Raw genomic sequence first — 20,197 nt, 5'->3', positions numbered from 1 at the left:
ATGTTCTATCACCAGCTGTTTCTGAGTTTGTCATTTATAAAAACTAACAAGAGAAAGCAGAGCATTTTCCTGAGTTCTGAGACATTCTAACAAATTATTGAGCCTACAGGGAAGGTGTGGGAATCCCATTTACAGCTGGTCAGTCAGAAGTACACATGACAAACAAACTTGCAATTGGCATCTGAAATGGGGGAAGTCTCATGAGACTGAGCCCTTAATCTGTGGGGTCTGAGCTAACTCGGGCAGTTAGTGTCAGAACTGACTTGACTTGTAGAACAACTAGTCAGTGTCTTGAGAACTAGCAAACTACTTGGTGTGGAAAAACGCTCACACTGGCGTCAGGAGTGTTGTTTAATAATGTAGAATGACACAGTGTTTCTCTTTGGTATGTATAAACTTCAATCCTTTACTTACATGCCATTCACAGTGTAGAGCAGTGATGGCGAACCTATGACACGCGTGTCAGCACTGACACGCGTAGCCATTTCCGATGACACGCGGCCGCTGAGGCGGCCACATGCTGAGGATGAAACATTTGCTGCTCCTGAGGTTGAAACATTAGCGAAATAATGTTTTTTCCTCAAAGTGACACACTACCCAAGTTATGCTCAGTTTTTTGGCGAAGTTTGACACACCAAGCTCGAAAGGTTGCCCATCACTGGTGTAGAGGAAAAAGTAGCCGTGTACTATACCTGACAAGGTCATGTGAGGCCAGTATGGTGGGCGCTATAAACTCAGAGACAAGAAGTTACCACACAGAATGGTATGAACATAAAAATTTCTGCCCTGGCAGGTTTGGCTCAGTGGATAGAACATCGGCCTGTGGACTGAAGGGTCCCGGGTTCGATTCCAGTCAGAGGCACATGCCTGGGTTGCTGGCTCGGTCCCCAGTGGAGGGCATACAGGAGGCAGCTGGTCAATGATTCTCTCTCATCATTGATGTTTCTATCTCTCTCTTCCTCTCCCTTCCTCTCTGAAATCAATAAAAAATATTTTTAAAAATTCCTAACTAAATACTGGTCATGGTGAATTGTCACATCCTGGGCCTGTAGCTTCCTTGACAAAGGTCAGTCTTTACCTTGAGTTACCTGTTTATTCTGTTTTTGCATCTATGATAACTTACCTTTGCAATGACAGAGTAATCTTTTCCAGACCCCTCAGGGCACAACCTATGGACCAGAGCACAGACTACAGAACCCCTCATTGTTATCTGTTCCCCGAAGACCATCTCTGTGTGCTGTAATGTTAATTGTTAGCTGTCCTGTGCCCATCAAGGTAAAGGAAGTATATGTCTATTCATTTTACTTTTTTTTTAATATGTTTTTGCTGATTTCAGAGAGGAAGGGAGAGGGAGAGAGATAGAAATATCAATGATGAGAGTGAATCACTGGTTCATTGCTCCTGTATACCCCTTACTGGGATTAAGCCCTGAGCAGGGCTATTAGTTTTACGTTTTATCCAATCCCAGAGGTTTCCCTGATCTGCTTTCTTCCACCTCCCTAATCTATCACCAGTGGATTTCATGAAACCCCTTTAAGTATCCTCTTTTGATTCTAATATATGCATATTAATAATTTACCTTACTCCTTTCTGTCTACTGTCCATACCTTTTTCAATAAAAAATGTAAAAGGTGCTGGGACAATTGGATACCCCATATATAAAAAATTAATTTGGACCCTTATACTTCATGTCATGTACATAAAAATGGATTAACATTCTAAATATAAAAGCTATAATTATAACAGCCTCAAGCAAAAACATTAGTTGTAAATATTTATAACTTTGAACTTGGCCAGATATTCTTAGATATGCCACCAAAAATATGAGCACCAACAAAAATGAATAGATACACTGGACACTAAAACCTTTTGTAGATCAAAGGGCATCCTAAAGCATGGAAGAGAATATTTGCACATGATATCTCTGATGAGAGCCTAGTACCCAATGAAAAAAAAAAGTGACACCAAAAAGATGAAAAACCCAATAAAAAATGGATAAATGACATGAGTACATTTTTCTCCTAAGAAGATATACAAATGACCAAAAAGCACATGCAAAGATGTTGAACATTATTAGTCATGAGGAAAAGACAAATAAAACACCCAATGAAAAGAATTAATTAAAAAAAAAACACCACAATGAGATATCACTTCCCACCCTTGCCAGGGCTGACCAGCAGACTTTGACAGATGAATGGATTACTCCAACACAACTATTTGCTGTGAAAGAGAGGGCTGAGGGACTGCCTGGCTAAAGGAACCAGACAGCCTTGATTGCCTGCCTTGTTAGGCTTTTACCGTAGCAGCAGTTTGAGATAAAGTTTATCTTTTAGATACAATCAGAGGGTAAGTAATCTTGGGAGGACACGTGTGTTTGCAGTGTGCTTTAAGCAAGGACACCCAAAGATTAAGCATAAGGATCCCAGTAAACACCGGGGGGTCTGCACATACACAGACTTGTTTGGAAAGGACAAGGAATAATTAGGGGCGCTGCCTTTGGCACTCCCCTAAGTCAGAATTCTGATAAACAGGGTGGGCGGCCTTCCGTACACTTCCCTTTCCTCTGAATAGCCTCCTTACAAACTTTCCAACCAAGCCTCATGCTTCTCCACACCCACCCACTAGGATGGCCATAAATTAAAAAAGAAAAATAGAAAAAGGAAAATAACAAGTATTGGAAATGTTGCAGGGATGTTGGAACACTCATAGCTTGCCAGAGGGTATAAAATGGGTCAGCCACTCATAGCTTGCCAGTGTGTATAAAATGGAAAGTGGTTTGGTGATTCCTCAAAACATTAAGCATAGAATGAGCATATGACCCAGCTATTCTCTCCTAATATATACCCAAAAGAATAGAAAACAGTCCAGCCAGTGTGGCTCAGTGGTTGAACGTGGACCCATGAACCTGGATATCACAACCCTATTCCTGTTTGGAGCACATGCCTGTGTTGGGGGTCGATCCCCAGTAGGGAGTGTGCAAGAGGCGGCTGATGGGTGATTCTCATCATTGATATTTCTCTCTCTCTCTCTCTCTGTCTCTGTCTCTGTCTCTCTTTCTCTCCTCCCTTCTTCTCTGAAATCAATAAAAATATTTATTTTAAAAATTTACAGAGCTAATCTATCACCAAATTACTTATCATAAGTGGGACATAGATATGCAAAATATAGCCTCAAACCTTGATGACCTTAAAATCTAGTTAGAGAACAGAGATGATCAATAAATAAAGCAACTACCATTAGAGAAATGTCCTTTCTTGTATCTAAAGAGAGGTCAAAGATGCACATCTGGTTATACAGGAAAGGAATAATTTCTTGCAGAAGATGACATTGGAAATGAGTTTTTAAGAGTTGAATATTATTTTTATTGTTAGAGTTGTCATTGGAGAAACACAATAGCATGAACAGAAGTGTTTAATTACAAGGGGCTCACATGGTATGTTTAATAACATCAGCTTGTTCAATTAGGTTGACATAAAAGCTATATAATTGGGGCGCAGGTAAGAATGACGAGGTGTCAAAGGATTCCACCTGTTTATGTCCCCACTTCCTGTTTGCACATACTTGATGATCAGGGAGAATCAATAAAAGATAAAATAAAAATGTACATTATAGAAACCTCTTAAGAAGTTCAAGCACCAGAAAAAGTATGAAACAGTAACAACAGCTCACAGCACATACTGCCATGGAAGCAGTCTGACTAAGGCAAGTATGTGACAAGAAGCGAGTACAAGACTGAGCACAATGAAACAAGAATTCATTGCCAGTGGAATGAGTAAGAAATAAGTCTGGAGCCATATAGGAAAACTTTGCATGCCATCCAATGGGGTCTGGCATGTATCATGAATACAACAGTGACCACTGAAGTCTATTGCCCTATAATATTGATTAAGTGGCATAATGAGTGGTTAGTACAGGGACAGCTGAGTGTGGAGAGGCATGGCCAATCATTCAGCCAGATGAGGACTCTGCTCTGTCCTTTGCCCTGTGAATTGACTGAGCTGTATGGTGAGATTTGAGGACACAGGAAGAGGGAAATGCTCACAGGCACAGTAACTGTCCCCCTTATGGAGTGGAAAACCTGCCACTGAACAGAATGCAGTTGGCTTTGTTGTGCCTGATGAAGAAAAGGAAGGGATGGTCTGCACAGAATCTTGCCGGTACAACACCACAGTAGTTGATGGCCATGTCCATCTCTGAGGCAGCTGCAGCCTCGGTGCCTTCCTCATTCACCTCCAGAAAACTTCTGTGCACAATGTTGGTCAGAAACAGCTCTTTCCTGACTGACATTGAGGGAAAGTCAGCTTTGTCCCTTGAAAGGCATCAGCTATTCCCAAACGCTGAAGCACAGGGGCCATGTCATAGCCCTCATCCAGGTGAAATCTTGGAAGGAAAACCTCCAAGTCAGTGCTCCTCATCCAGGATGGCTTGGTCCAGGCTATGAATTCCTCAAAAGTGAGGTTTTTTTCCTCCTGAAAGACCAGAGTTTGCCTTTAGGATTCATACTTCAGCACATATAAATATGCACACAGAACATTCACGTGCCTTTCCTCCTCCTATAGGTGGGTGCTGATGGTCACACAGGACTAGAGGCACCTTTACCTGCCAGGAGGGTTGTGAGATGTTGCCCACGTGCTGTTACACATGTGGCTTCCATACCAAGCAGGGGCATCTCCAACCACCTAGAGGCACCGAGACCAGGCTGCCCTCCCCTTCCCAGGACTCCTGAGAGGCGTGCTCTCATCCCGACAAGAGTCACTGCCCAGCTGACTGTGCACTTGGTTCTTTTCACTCTGCTGATTCTTTTCTATTTTTTTAAAAAATATTTTTTTATTAATTTCAGAGAGGAAGGGAGAGGGAGAGAGGGATAGAAACATCAATGATGAGAGAGAATCATTGATAGGCTGCCTCCTACACACCCTATACTGGGGATGCAGCCCACAACCTGGGCATGTGCTCTGACCTGGAATGGAACCTTGACATCCTGGTTCATAGGTTGACGCTCAACCATTGAGTCACCCCAGCTGGGAATGTGCTTATTCTTGAAGATGAGAAGACATTGCTGCGAAGCAACAAGATTGACAAATAAAGGGCTCACAGTACGTGCCCAGGGGAAAGATCAGCTCAGGGGATCCGCATCCTTGTGGAGAAGCAGCTTCACAGGAGAGGGACACAGGCAGAGCCAAGGGCTGCAGCCCCCAACACTCAGCCCTCAGGACACGGGACAGGGCCCGCCCAGGTGCTGGGCCAGAGCCTATTAGCAGAGGTGGATCCTCTCACCCTAGGGCCTAAGGGTGGGGGTAGAGGGGAAGGGGGATGAGAGCCAGTGGGGACTGTTCCTGACCCTCTGCCCTGAGCGCTGGCCCTGCCCTCCTCACCTACCCCTCCTTAGGTTAATGCCTGAGCTTGTTCCCACCCACAGATTCAGGTTCTGAATCAAGACAAGGCTCTTTACAATATACCCCTAACAACAATGATCAGGTCACTGATAAGGACCCAGTTAAAGTGGGCTTATTACACAAGGCGATGTGCTAAACTTGTCCGTGGATTATCCCCACTTCATCCTCATCAGAACCCTCAGGCAGACGTTCTTGTTATGCCCGGTTCAGAGAGGAGAAAAGGGGAGCCCCTGAGGTAATAATTGGGAGAGGTCATACTGGAGAAGTGGGTCTTGAGTAGCAGGTAGAGTCCAAAGCCCCTGCTGCACACCGTGCTCCACAGCCTGTGGCCCCGTCACCAACTTAAAAGGCAGACACAGCTGGTGAGAGCTCTGTCCTGTGAGGAAGGGCACGGGGCGGGGAGGGGGGGTGTCCCTGGCTCACCTCACCTGGCTGAGGTCCACCTTGTGTTTAGGCAGCAGAATGAGCATGCTCAGCTCCTCGCCCCCAGAGGGCAGCTCCAGCACCCGGGCCTTCGCCTCCTTATGTAGGCGAGGTGGCCTCCTGGAACATCATCTGCTCGGGCCTCTGCTCCTCCAGAGGGGAACAAACAGAGGAGCCTGGAGGGAAAGCACAGGTGGAAAAGGCAGTAACCTTCCCCCATGAGCGCAGACTCCAGGGGAGGGCTTAGCAGCCGTGGTGGAAACAATATCCCTGCTCCAGGGAGCACTTCGGAAAGTCCCCGCTCCTTCCATCCTGATGGCAGGGCATCTGCTATGAGCAGGTGTGGCAGCCCCTGAGGAGATGTGTAATTCAGAGGATCAGTGCCATACTCTGCATTTTCCAGAGGAACAAGCCAGATTCTCCTTGTGTGAAATATGCTCTGCAATGTATTTAAGAAAGCATGTGATCAAAGGATTCTATCTAGTTAGAAAAAGGGCTTCTGAAAAAGTGGGATGAAACTTCTAGTTTCACAGCATGTGACTGCAGTGTAGATGGACCTGCCCTGTCAGAAAATAGTCTCTTAGCCAGAACCCAGAACCAGATGTGTCTTCATGCATTTACATTCAATTTTCCAAGTCTGATATTCTACTACTGGGAGGTGATTTCTATATTATTGAAAGGTATATGCATGCAGAAGTTAGTGGCAGTATTAGACTTATTAAACTGAATTTTTAAAGTTGCTATAGACCATCCACTATAAAAATTAACATAGTTTCTAAAGTCAGTGCTAAAATGTTTTCCACTCCTTGCTTTGCAACAAGAGAGCTGATTATTTAAAGTACACCTTATCCAAAAAAGGTAAAAGAGGGCTATATTATCTATACACATTTCCAATTTTCTGAAATGATATTTTGCAGGGATTTCAGGATTGGAAAACTATTTCAAAGTCTGTCCTTATTGAGGTTATTATATCTCAATGCAAGACTAAAGTCTTAGTTGTTATAATAGTAGCAATTTATACATAATTTACAATTAATGATACATTAATTAACAGCAAGCCAAGTCTATACTTACGTTTTAAAATACATGATTTAATGAATATATTTTCACATTCACTCCCTCTATACCTCCAATGCACACAAGTATCATATTTTCTTAACACCTGTGTGTGTTGTTTTTCGCTTCCTATTTAACAACTTGCACATGAAGAAATACCTTAAGTTTCCAGAAACAGGTGGCAGCAATGAATGTATAAAAATTGACAGAGGCAACAGGAGGAGGAATGAAATGTAAAAAGAAATATATATATATATTTGTTTCTGTTAGTTCTTTTTACTGAGTTTAAAATTCCATTCAGAAATGTGTTGTTTTTGACTGTTTTAACCAATCATTCATGCTTTCACAAAATTAAAATTTTCCATTTAATTTTTTCATCAAACTAGTAGGGTTTTTGAAAGCTTCCCCACCTGGCTTATTTTAAAAGACATTTCCTTTGTGCATGTTTTCTGGAAGGTCCATTGCATCTTCCTTTGAAGTACATGGCGTGGACAAGAAGCAGCCTGGTCTCTTTTTTAATAGAGTTGTCTGGTAACAGGCTAGGAATTTTACCTTTTGGGAAAAGGAAAGAATATATCCAGTTGATTTTTATAAGGCATGATGAATAAACCCTGATAACATTTATTGGCAGGTACTTTATTATTAGTCAAAAGCCGAACATTCTTTTTCATATTTGCATTGTTACTTTCAGAAATGGAAAACAATGCATATGAGATGCATTCATGATCACCAGTGCTCCAGGAACATCCACAGAGTCGATGGCGGTGAAAGTCTTCTGCATCACTCAAGGAAAAACACTGCCCCAGGCGGGAGAACAAGGAAGCAAGAACTGAGAGGTGGGCTGGAGGGGGGCCTTGGTTGTCACTCTTGGTTAAATGGAGGCTTTTATATAATTCCCCAAAGAGCAGTCCAGGGCCTCTCTCCAGTGAAGGCAGTGGTGATAGAGCCCAAGGCACGACCCAGGGAAGATTTGACCATCAGTCTCCTTGCTACAGAGATGATGGATTCATGCAGCCTGTGAGAGATACTGACCAAGTATGTTTCAGTGTAAGTTATAAAAAAGAAAATGGGGCCTAAGGGTTTCTTCAGATATTTACATCAGTCAAATAAATTCCTGAGAGAATGGACAAAAGTTACTCTCTGTTGTTGAAAACCTGAGCATGGGATTGGAACCTTGACGAGTGGATAAAGTTCAAATATGCCACGCAGCCCAGCCCATCAACATTACTCTGATCATCTGAAACACTAGTAAAATCAGAGGAGCAGGAAGAGGAGGGAAGAAGGGAGAAGGGGGTGAGGATGAGGAGAAGGGAGAAGAGCAGGACTGGGAGGATGAGAGAGAGGAGGAGGGGAAGGAGGAAGAAGAGGTGAAGGAAGAGGAGAAGTGAAGGGGGAGGAGGTACGGGTGATGCATGGGTGCTAACCTTCAGTCATCTTTGACACCAGGTGTTGATATGACTCCTGGACCCTTCTGCAGCTTCGACAATGGGAAGCTGCTCCAGCTCAGCGTGATAGAATTGAAGACAGGATTCCTGAAAGGTCTTTGGAGACAAAAGGATGTAACGAGGCTGCATTCCTAAAGAAAATATCAGCAAGTCTCCAAAAGAATCTGAATATTTCATCTTTTTATGAAAAGCAGCCTACATCTCATTGGGCTTGATATGAAAATATCAGAATTAATAAATGGGTAAGCACTAAGCCATGAATGGCCAGAAATAGATAAATGCATTTTTTTGGAACTAGTCACATTTTAAACAACTCAAGGTACACTTAGAGAACTATGAATTTTTTAAAACTATGTTTACCCTAAGTTTCTAGGGTCTTCCTCTCAGACTCGATATTTTGAATACACCGTTTCTTGTTCTGCTGATTCAACTTACTGAGAGGAATTCAAATGTCTTTTCTCCAACGAGCCTGCTGGCCAATCAGAGCGGGAACTGAGAGCCAGGACTGTTCACTTCCACAAGAAGGACCTGGAAACCCACATGAATGTCCTTCTCTGCGCTCAAGGAGAGTGCCTCTGGAAACATAACTTTAAATGATCGATATTCTCTTATTGGTCTCAAAATGCTTCACAAAATTTTCCTTTAAAGGACATAGCGTTTACATTTACTGCGTATTTAATACATGCTACAGAAACACCCCCTCATTGGGTGGAGGGAAGAATCAGAGGGGAAAAGACAGAAAGAACAGGGGGTGGGGGGAGGTGGGAAGAAGAGAGAACACAGGAAAGGGGAGTAAAGGAGTTGGGTTTTCTGCCTCAATTGATCTATTTTGTTAGAACATGAGCAAGAGGAAAAAAGAAAAGGATGAGAAGGGTCCAGAAAGAGGTTCTTTTTAAATCTTGCATCCCAGGAAAAGCATAAGTATGCACTAAGTAGAAGAAAACATAGCCCTGAATTTTACCCTCAAAAATGCAATTAAAGTGTTAAAAAAAATTGAAGAGAAATGGCCAAAATACAGTAGTTGTGGGAAAGACTGTGAGCCTCTGAGAGCTTAATCGGAATCCAAAGCTGATTCTGGATTCCCATCCGTGGTCTCCTGGGGCACTGGAGGGTCAGGAGCTCTGGTGTGGGAACCAGAGGTCTGGGTGCTCTAACCACTCCTGAGAGGCTCTCCGCCTGGTTCGCCTAAAACACCGGAAACCTCACTAGGTTTAGAGGACACCGTAAACCTGCGCTCCTGCGTCCCATGCACCGGAAGGGATTTAAATGAGTGATTGCACTGAAGAGGATTCTCAGGGAGAAGGACCTCATATGGAAACAGAGTCCCACTGGCCAACAGTCTACAGTGAAGGTGTGTGCATGGCCAGGAGCTCAGCTATGATGCCAGCTTGTAGGACTTGCCTCAGGCACCGGTTCCTGCCCCCCTTCCCCCCCCCCCCCCCTTATAAAGCCCCAGGGAACAAACAGAAAGGAAACCTTCATCATTTCCAGATGTTTACTGAGTATTTGTTAACCTCACCTAACTAACAGTTAGGACATCAGTATGTGTAATAGGTACATGGTTTTCGCCATATTTGCATATTTCTGTTTACACCTGAGCTAGGAGGGCAAGTTGGCATATCAGTGACTTGAAGTAGACATTAATCTATCCTTCCTTACCAAAGAAAAGCATAGTTCACAGTCTTTTATTCCAGAAATGAGATTAGATCTCAGCTGCTTAATGATTTCATTATCATTTTTTAAATGAAGACAATGTCATAGGAAAAGTTTTGATCATTTTACCAGGTTATTAATGAGAAACTTTTCCTAAAAATCTGAGGTACGGAGATGCCATCCCTGCTCTTTGCATCTTCCCCCTGAGGCGTGAGGCTGGGAGACAACAGAGCAGAACACCTGAGAACTCAGGCAGCCGGTCCCCTGGCCACAGAGAGGCAGTTGACCTGGGCAATCTGGGCAGCGGTGTTCCCTTGTGCCCCCGGGAGGACCAGGCCAGGGCCCAGGAGAGGCTGGCAGGAGAAAAGAGCACGTTGGGAGAAGGGTTGTCTTCACACAGCATCTTGAGAAGGCGGAGGGCAAAGGTGCCATTTGCTTCAGAAACAGCATCCATGATGCAGGATCTGCAGCCAGAGAATGAAGACAAGGTGGCTTCAATACCCCACAGTGGTATGGCCCTGACACGCGTCAATTTTGAAGTGTATTTTTTAAAAAAATTTTAAAGCTCACACATATTTCACTGAAAGGAAAATCTATTTACTGTTCCTCTCCACCCCCAAAGTAAGCCCAAACTTTAAGGTAATGGGCTAAGTATGGCAGTGGCAGCAGATCAAACTGCTAAGCTCAAAGCTCCTTTAGTGAACTGGCTTCTACTCCACCTGGAGCGGCCCCCTGCTGCCGCCCCACGCTGCCCCCTGAAGGCTGCCAGCCCCACGGGGCGCCCCTGAGACCTGGAAAACACTCTACAGAGCCCTGACCCCTGTTCCCAGGTAGATGGCTCAAGCACCATATGCTCAGGGGGCACTGATTCCTCCCCAGAGAAAGTGTCCCTTTGTTCTGCCCCCTGTCCCAGCCTGGCCCCCCAGTCTTGGCCATGATTCCTTCCTGCCTGGGCTCACAGTGTGGTCTGGCCAGGCTCCAAGCTCAGAAAGGAGGACCCGCAGGATGAGTGTGCTGATGAATGAGTTTGGATGGACCAGCAGTGTTTGGATTTGTGAGTGGAAACTGGCTATTTAGCACAGAGACGAGGTGGGGCGGACATCATTCTGAGGGTCCCGGAACACAGAGGAGATGTGAGAAAGTGGCGGCAGAGGGAACAGGGCTCTATACGGGGTGACCCCTAACAAAGGGGAGGCGACGTGCATGGAAGAGGCACCTGGAGAGCAGACAGAGACCCCGGAGGAGGGGTTAGTGAGGGGCAATCAAAGGACTGAGCAGCAGGCTGCGTGGGGCGACCAGGCCAGCAGGCAGGGATAGTTAGGAATGACCAGGCGGGTAGGGGGGGCAGTAAGGGGCAACAATGCTGGCAGATAGGGGCAGTGAGGGGCGATCTGGCTGGCGGAGGGGTGCAGTTAGGCGACCAGGTCAGTGGTGGGGAGGGGCAGTAAAGGATGACCAGTCCGGTGGAAAGGGCAGTTGGGGGTGACCAGGATCGCAGGGGGGCCAGTTGGGGGTGACCAGGCCATCAGGGGGGCATTTAGGGGTGATCAGGCAGTTAGGCAGGTGAGCAGTTAGGAGCCAGTAGTCCCAGATTGTGAGAGGGATGTCCGACTGGGATCAGGCCTAAACTGGCAGTTGGACATCCCCTGAGGGGTCCTGGATTGGAGAGGGTCCAGGCTGGGCTGAGGGGGACATCCCTTCCCCTCCCGTGCAGGAATTTCATGCACTGGGCCTCTAGTCTAATATTATTGTACAGATATGTGCCACCTACATTTGGGATATGTTTTAAGAAACATGTTGTTAGGCAAGTTTGTGGTAGTGCAAACATCATAAAGTGCACTTACACAAACCTAGCAGTACAGTCCACTCCAGACCTGGGCAATGTGGGGTAGCCTATTGTTCCTGGGCGAAAACTCTGTACAGCATGTTACTGTAAAAAACAGCATGAGATTAAGTCCAGCACAAGAGAAAATGATTCCATCAAGAAACACAATAAACACAAAATGTAGGAGGCTGCTGCCATGGTAACATCCCATACTGTTTTACAGCACATTGCTCTTTCATAAATAGAAAAATTACCCAGTCTAAAATAATGATAAAAGTTATAATACGATAACTACATTTGCTATCATTATCAAATATCATGTACTGTGCATAATTGTATATGCTATACTTTTCTATGGCTGGCAGTGCAGTAGGTTTGTTTACACCAGCGTCACCGCAAACACACAAGTAATGCCTTGCACTATAGTGTTATGGTGGCTACAACACCACCAGGCAATAGGAAATTCTCAGCTCCATTATGATCTTGTGGGACCACCATGGTGGATGCACTCTGTTGTTGACCAAAATGTCATTAAGCAGCTAGTGATTGTAATTGTAATTTTATTCTCTTCGCAGAAAATGCAAGGACTCCAGAAATATTGCCTCTATTTTTCTTCTCCAACATCAATGGTATCATTTCTTTTATTGTTGTGTATGTTTGAAATTCTGCACACATTATTACTATTGTTTTATATGGTCAATATTTATTTAAATTTATATTTAAACTAGAGGCCTGGTGCATGAAAATTCATGCACTGGTGGGGGGGTCCCTCAGCCCTGCCTGCCGCCTCTCACAATCCAGGAGCCCTCAGAGGTGGGATGTGACCCAGTGATCAGGGGAAGGCGACGCCCCATCACACCTCTGCTGCTGCCACTGCCAGCAGCGCAATCCTTAGCCTGCCCTGGTTACCCGAGCCTCGGGCTGCCCTGGGCACCTGGACAGCCACCATTGGAGGTTTACCTGCACCTTGGGCTGGCCTTGGGTGGCTGAGGGGCTGAAGGGACTGGGGAGCTCTGGAGGCAGGCCAGGGGGAGCGGCTGGGCTGGGTGCCTCCCATCCTGGTGGGGCTGAGGGGACTGGGCACTGCCACCTTGTGGCTGCGCGCACTGCCATCTTTGAGGGTGGGGCAGTCAATTAGCATATTCCCTCCTTATTGGCTCTGGGTGCTGCCATCTTTGAAGGCAGGGAGGTCAATTAGCATATTCCCTCTTATGGGCTGTGGGCGCTGCCATCTTTGAGGGCGGGACAGTCAATTAGCATATTCCCTCTTTATTAGATAGGAGGATTTTTTCTTTTTTTCCCCTTTTTTTTAAATTTCTCTATTGATTGAGGTATCACATATTTGTCCTCATCCCCCCATTCCCATCCCATACCCCTCCCCACACATGCCCCCACCCCTCTGTTGTCCTTAACCACTGGTTAGGCTCATATGATTGCACACAAGTCCTTTGGTTGATCTCTCCCCTCTTCCCACACCCTCCCTTACCCTCCCTCTGAGGCCCGACAGTCTGATCCATGCCTCCTTGTTTCTGGGTCTGTTCTTGTTTGTCAGTCTATGTTGTTCATTATTTCCCCTAGATGAGTGAGATCATGTGCTATTAGAAATACACTTATAAGAACCAAAAATGAGACAAGCAATAATGGTTATGCTGACAGGTAAATGAATCAGTCTGTAGTGAGTTTCTTTCTGGGTCAACAGTTCTTTTGAAACCCAATTTCAATGTCAAACAGTTCCTTATGTGTACATGTCAGCCATGACATTTCAGTTCTGGATGGTGGACAAATGGTGGTGATGCAGGTCCAAGCCTCTCTGGTTTGGTCCTGGGCAACCTGTAGTGACGCACAGCTGTTAACTGCTAGTATGGCAAGGCGACGTCGGTGTCTTCCATCTCTGGACTGCTTCTCTTCTTTCTTCATGGCTGGAGTAGTCCTGTTGATTCCTCTCTGTTGCTGGAATCCACATGGTCATGGAGTTGTTTTCTGAAAATATACAAACATATTCTTGCTCTTGTTCTTTTCTTACAGCTCATATGTTTCTTTTGCATAAATAATATGCTCTAGAATTTCTTTTAAGTCTCTCTCAGTTGTTGTTTGTCTGAATATATCTTAAGGACTATTTGTCCTGGGTACAGAATAATTTTGGATTGGCAGGAGATTTGGGTGGTGTTTTCTCAGCATGTTAAATCAGTCTATAATCTCTGGTTCTCATAATTTCTGTTGATTTATGTATTGTCCTTCTAGTTGTTTCTCCTCTGAGGGTACTTTGTCTTTTCTCTTTGGCCTTTTTTATTTCTTTCATGATCATCTCTTTGGTTTTCTGTAGTTTCACTGGGATGTGAGTAGAGATGGATTTCTTTGTAGTATCCTGCTTGGGGGTGAGTAGGATTTCTAAAATCTGTGAATTGATGTTTTTACATATAAGTTTTAGAATACACATTTTGAATGTTAGATCTTAAATGTTATCCTGCACCATATTGTCTCTTGCCTTATATTTTTCTGTTAAACATGTTCTTACTATTTTGACTATTCTTATCCTTCCTATTATGTTTTTCATTGTTTTGTCTTTCTAGGCTTTACTAATTATAGTTATCTTTCTGGAAGAAATTATGGGTAATTCTTTCTGGTCTGACAATTCACTTTTTTTCTGTTTAATTTGTTGATAAATCTTCTATTTAGTTTTTCATGTGTTATATTTTTGAGTTCTAGGATTTCTATTTCAGTTTTGTTCTTTTTAAAAAATATTTTTAAATTAATTTCAGAGAGAAAGGGAGAGGGAGAGAGAAATAGAAACATCAAGGATGAGAGAGAATCATTGATTGGCTGCCTGCACACACCCAACTGGGGGTCAAGCCCATAACCCAGGCAAGTGCCCTGACTGGGAATCGAACCATGACCTCCTGGTTCATAGGTCAACTCTCAACCACTGAGCCATACCTGGCTGGGCTCTGTTTCATTTTTATTCTAATATGCAATATCTTTTAAACTTTTAGTTATCTGCTGAAATGTTTAACCTTGGTTTTTATCAACTTGATAAAACAGTGTTGTATTATAATTTGTGTGTGATTGTTCCAATATTTAGAGCCCCTGTACTTCTGTTTTTTTGTGCTGATTTTTATTCATGTTGTCATAGCTCTTCACCCATCCCACTTATCTTTGATTATGTGCTAAATAGTTTAGTTTAAAAAGCTGATTATAAAAATAGCTAGTGGAAACACCACTAACCTGGGAAGATGGCGACCGGCAGGAAGGTAGGGAGAGAGAGAGTGTGAGTGAGGAACCCATAGAGGAGAGTGTAGACGTGTGTGGTGTGTGTGTGTATGAGCTAGGGTCAGTTAGATTCTGCAGGTCTTCCAAGGGGCTGCCTAACCGGGCAGTCCTAGATGGCGGAGCCCCGCGCACAAAGCGGACACATCTTGGCAGCTGGTGCGGACGCGGAGACCACGCCATCTTGAGAAACAGAGCTGCCTGAGACTCGGATCCTGGCTTCTGACACAAACCAGGACCCTGCAGCCACTGGTGACAGAGAACTGCTATCACAGCTTCAGACCAACAAACAACAAGAATCCAGACTTCCCGGCAGAATTCCTTGAGTCAAAGAGCCTATCCCCCTTCCCGCAGGCACGCAGATAGCGCCATTGTAAGTGATAGATCCGCCCCTCACCAAAGTCGCAGAACTTTGCGCAGGGACTCGCTCCCCCTTAGGGAATTTGGCGCTTGCGGGACAGAAGCAGCTCCCTGTTGGGGAAATCTGTCAGTGCGCACAGAGGGCTCCCCTTTGGAGAATTTGGGGGAATTTGGCTTGCGGGTCACAGCTCCCCCTTCGGGGAATCTTAGTGCTTGCACAGAGGGGCTTCCCCTTTGGGGAATTTGGCGCGCAGGATGGACTCTGCCCCCCTTCCGGGACTCTGGGAGAGTGCACGGAGCCAGCTCACCTTCAGGAAATTAAGAGTGTGCGCCCTAGCTGGTTTGGCTCAGTAGAGAGAGCACACACAGGACGCAGTTCCACTTCAGGGAATTTGGCACCCTGGACACAGCTGCCTGGGATCCCTGACTCACAGCGCATTCACACTAAGAGCCAGCGACCCCAATTGTTGGTGCATGCACACACAGGGACCCTGATTCCCAACGAGAAACCACACAAGGCAACAGAGACTCTGACACTCGAGTCTTGGTGCAGACACAGGGAACCTCTGACTCCTGGCACATGCTAAGGATCTCATTTTCGGCACATACCAATAGTGTGGTGCAGACAGGGCCCCTGATTCTAAGAGTGCACACGAGACCACACGGAACACTGGGGACATTGACCCTGGGCAAGTCTGGTTCCCACCAACCAAAGGCAGCCACACGTCCTAGTGTCAGAGCACTTCAGTTAAACTCGGGTGGAGCGAAGCCCTCACAGCACACGGACCAGGTCCATGCAAACGGAAGCTTGAGCTTTCTGGTGATAGCCAGAATGGGGAAACGAAATAACTCACAGAGGAAAGAAAATGTGGAGTCGCCAAGAAAGGAAATCAGTGAAACTGAAGCTTACAACATGGCCAAAAAGGAGTTTAGAGTAATGGTCGTGGAATTTATACATCGGATGGATGAGAAAATCAACAACTTATGCAAGAATCAGGAAGAATCAGGAAGAAATGAAAAGTGATATAGCTACAATCAAAAACACCATGGAAAGTTTCAACAGTAGACTACAAGAAGCAGAGGACCGAATTAGTGAGTTAAAGATCAGGTACAGAAACAAGCTCAATCTGAACAGCAATTGGAGAAAAGAATTAAAAAGCAGGAGGAAAGCCTAAGGGAGCTTCAGGACAACATGAAACGAAGTAACATACATGTAATAGGGCTGCCAGAAGGACAAGAAGAGCAGCAGGGATTAGAAAACCTATTTGAAGAAATAATGACAGAAAACTTCCCAGATATGGGAAAGATAAAAGTTATGCAAGTACAGAGAGTCCCAAGCAGGATCAACCCCAAAAGACCCACACCAAGACATGTCATAATTTCAATGGCAAATATAAATGATAAAGAGAGAATCTTAAAGGTGGCAAGAGAGAGACAGAGAGTTACCTACAAAGGAATACCCATCAGATTGTCAAATGATTACTCAACAGAAACACAACAAGCTAGAAGTGAATGGAAGGAGGTATACAAAGTGTTGCAAAGCAAAGGACTGAATCCAAGAATACTATATCCAGCAAGACTATCAATCAAAATTGAAGGGGAAATCAGGAGCTTCGCAGACAAAAAAAGGCTCAGGGAGTTTATCACCACCAAACCAGCAATGCAAGAATTGCTAAAGGGAATACTGTAAAAAGAAGAAATAAACAGGTAAGAAGGAATACAGACACAAAAATAGATATGACTACAAACACCTGTCAGTAATAACTTTAAATGTAAACGGACTAAATGCTCCAATCAAAAGACATCGAGTGGCTGAATGGATAAAAAAACACGACCCATATATATGCTGTCTACAAGAGACCCACCTCAGAACAAGAGACTCACACAGATTGAAAGTGAAGGGATGGAAAAATATCTTTCAGGCAAATGGATATGAAAAAAAAGCTGGGGTAGCAATACTTATATCTGACAAAATAGACCTCAAAGTAAATGCCATAACAAGAGATAAAGAAGGCCACTTCATAATACTAAAGGGAGATATCCAACAAGAAGAAATAATTCTGGTAAACATATACGCTCCCAATATAGGAGCACCCAAATACATAAAAAAAACTCCTGGAGGATTTCAAGGGAGAGATTAATAGCAATACAATCATAGTAGGAGACTTTAATACCCCACTATCACCACTGGACAAATCCTCTAAACAAAAAATCAGCAAAGAAACAGCAATCCTAAATGAATCACTAGACCAGATGGAATTAATTGACATCTTCAGAATATTTTACCCCAAAGCCACAGAATATACATTCTTCTCAAGTGCACATGGGTCATTTTCAAAGATAGACCATATGCTGGGACACAGGCAAAGTCTCTTCAAATTCAAGAAGATAGAAATAATATCAAGCATCTTCTCAGATCACAGTGGCATAAAACTGGAAATCAACTACAATAAAAACAATCCAAAGAAATCAAACACATGGAGATTAAACAGCATGCTATTAAACAATGACTGGGTTACCAGAGAGATCAAGGAAGAAATAAAAAACATCATGGCAACTAATGACAATGAAAACACAACAATCCAAATTCTATGGGACACAGCGAAAGCAGTCTTGAGAGGGAAGTTCATAGCTCTACAAGCCTATTGCAAAAAAACAAGAAACAATGGTAATAAATTACCTAATCCTACAACTCAAAGAGTTAGAAAAAAAGCAGCAAGAAAAGCCCAGTGTAACCAGAAGGAAGGAAATAACAAAGATCAGAGCGGAGATAATTGACATAGAGACCAAAGAAACAATACAAAAGATCAACAAAACCAAGAGCTGGTTCTTTGAAAGGATAAACAAGATTGATGAACCTCTAGCCAGGCTCACTGAGAAGCAAAGAGCGAGGACCCAAATAAACAAAATCAGAAATGAAAGAGGTGAAATAACAACAGACTCCACTGAGATACAAAGGATTGTTACAAAATACTATGAACAACTCTATTCCAACAAACTGGACAACCTGGAGGAAATGGACATATTCCTAGAAAAATATAACCTTCCTAAAATCAATCAAGAAGAATCTAAAGAGCTCAATAGGCCAATAACTATGGACGAAATTGAAGTAGTCATCAAAAAGCTTCCAGCAAACAAAAGCCCGGGGCCTGATGGCTTCACAGGAGAGTTTTACCAAACATTCAAGGAAGAACTAAAACCTATCCTCCTCAGACTATTCCAAAAAATTCAAGAGTATGGAACACTTCCAGGCTCCTTCTATAAAGCCAGCATCACCCTAATACCAAACCAGATAAAGACAACACAATGAAAGAGAATTACAGGCCAATATCCCTCATGAACATAGATGCCAAAATCCTCAACAAAATTCTAGCAAATCGGCTCCAGCAGTACATCAGAAAGATCATACACCATGACCAAGTAGGATTTATCCCAGGAATGCAAGGATGGTACAATATCCGCAAATCAATAAACGTGATACATCACATAAACAAGTTGAGAGATAAAAATCACATAGTCATATCAATTGATGCAGAAAAAGCATTTGACAAAATTCAACACCCTTTCTTGATAAAAACTCTCAGCAAGATGGGAATAGAAGGCTCATACCTCAACATAATAAAAGCTATATATGATAAACCCACAGCAAACATCATACTCAATGGACAAAAACTAAAACCATTTCCCCTAAGAACAGGAACAAGACACGGATGCCCACTCTCACCACTCCTGTTTGACATAGTACTGGAAGTATTAGCCATTGCAATTAGACAAGAAGAAGAAATAAAAGGGATCCAAATTGGAAAAGAACAACTAAAGCTGTATTTATTTGCAGACGACATGATATTGTACATAAAAAATCCGAAAGACTCAGTCAAAAAACTAATAGACTTAATAAATGAATTCGGCAATTTAGCAGGATACAAAATTAATGCCAAGAAATCTATGGCCTTTCTATACATCAATAGTGAACTTACAGACAGAGAGACTAAAAAGGCAATCCCATTTACCATCACACCAAAAAAGTTAAGATAACTAGGAATAAACTTAACTAAGGAGGTAAAAGACCTATACGCAGAAAACTACAGGACACTGAAAAAAGAGATAGAGGAAGACGTAAACAGATGGAAGAACATACCATGTTCATGAATTGGTAGAATCAACATCATTAAAATGTCCATACTACCCAAAGCAATCTATAGATTCAATGCACTCCCCATTAAAATACCAATAGCATATTTCACAGACCTTGAAAGAACTCTCCAAAAATTCATCTGGAATAAAAAAAGACCCCGAATAGCCACAGCAATCCTGAGAAAGAAGAATAAAGTAGGAGGGATCTCAATACCAGATTTCAAGCTGTATTACAAAGCCACTGTTCTCAAAACAGCCTGGTACTGGCACAAGAACAGACATATAGATCAATGGAACAGAATAGAGAATCCAGATATTGACCCAAACCACTATGCTCAATTAATATTTGACAAAGGAGGCATGAACATACAATGGAGTCAAGACAGTCTCTTAAATAAATGGTGTTGGGAAAATTGGACAGATACATGCAAAAAAATGAAACTTGATCACCAACTTACACCATACACAAAAATAAACTCAAAATGGATACAGGACTTAAACATAAGACGGGAAACCATAAAAATACTAGAGCAATCCACAGGCAGCAAAATCTCAGACATATGCCAAAAGAAATTCTTCACTGACACTGCCCCTAGGGCAATGGAAGCTAAAGAGAAAATTAACAAATGGGACTACATCAA

At 43.5% G+C, this 20,197-nt stretch overlaps 1 pseudogene; it reads right to left on the bottom strand.

Moving 5' to 3' along the window:
* Positions 1-4,062: 4,062 nt before the first annotated feature.
* LOC129150385 (serpin B9-like) lies at positions 4,063-10,427 on the bottom strand (annotated as a pseudogene).
* Positions 10,428-20,197: the final 9,770 nt, after the last annotated feature.

Source organism: Eptesicus fuscus, chromosome 9 (genome assembly GCF_027574615.1).
Source record: "Eptesicus fuscus isolate TK198812 chromosome 9, DD_ASM_mEF_20220401, whole genome shotgun sequence".
Taxonomy (NCBI): Eukaryota; Metazoa; Chordata; class Mammalia; order Chiroptera; family Vespertilionidae; genus Eptesicus; species Eptesicus fuscus.
This window is presented reverse-complemented; position numbering and strand designations above follow the sequence as displayed.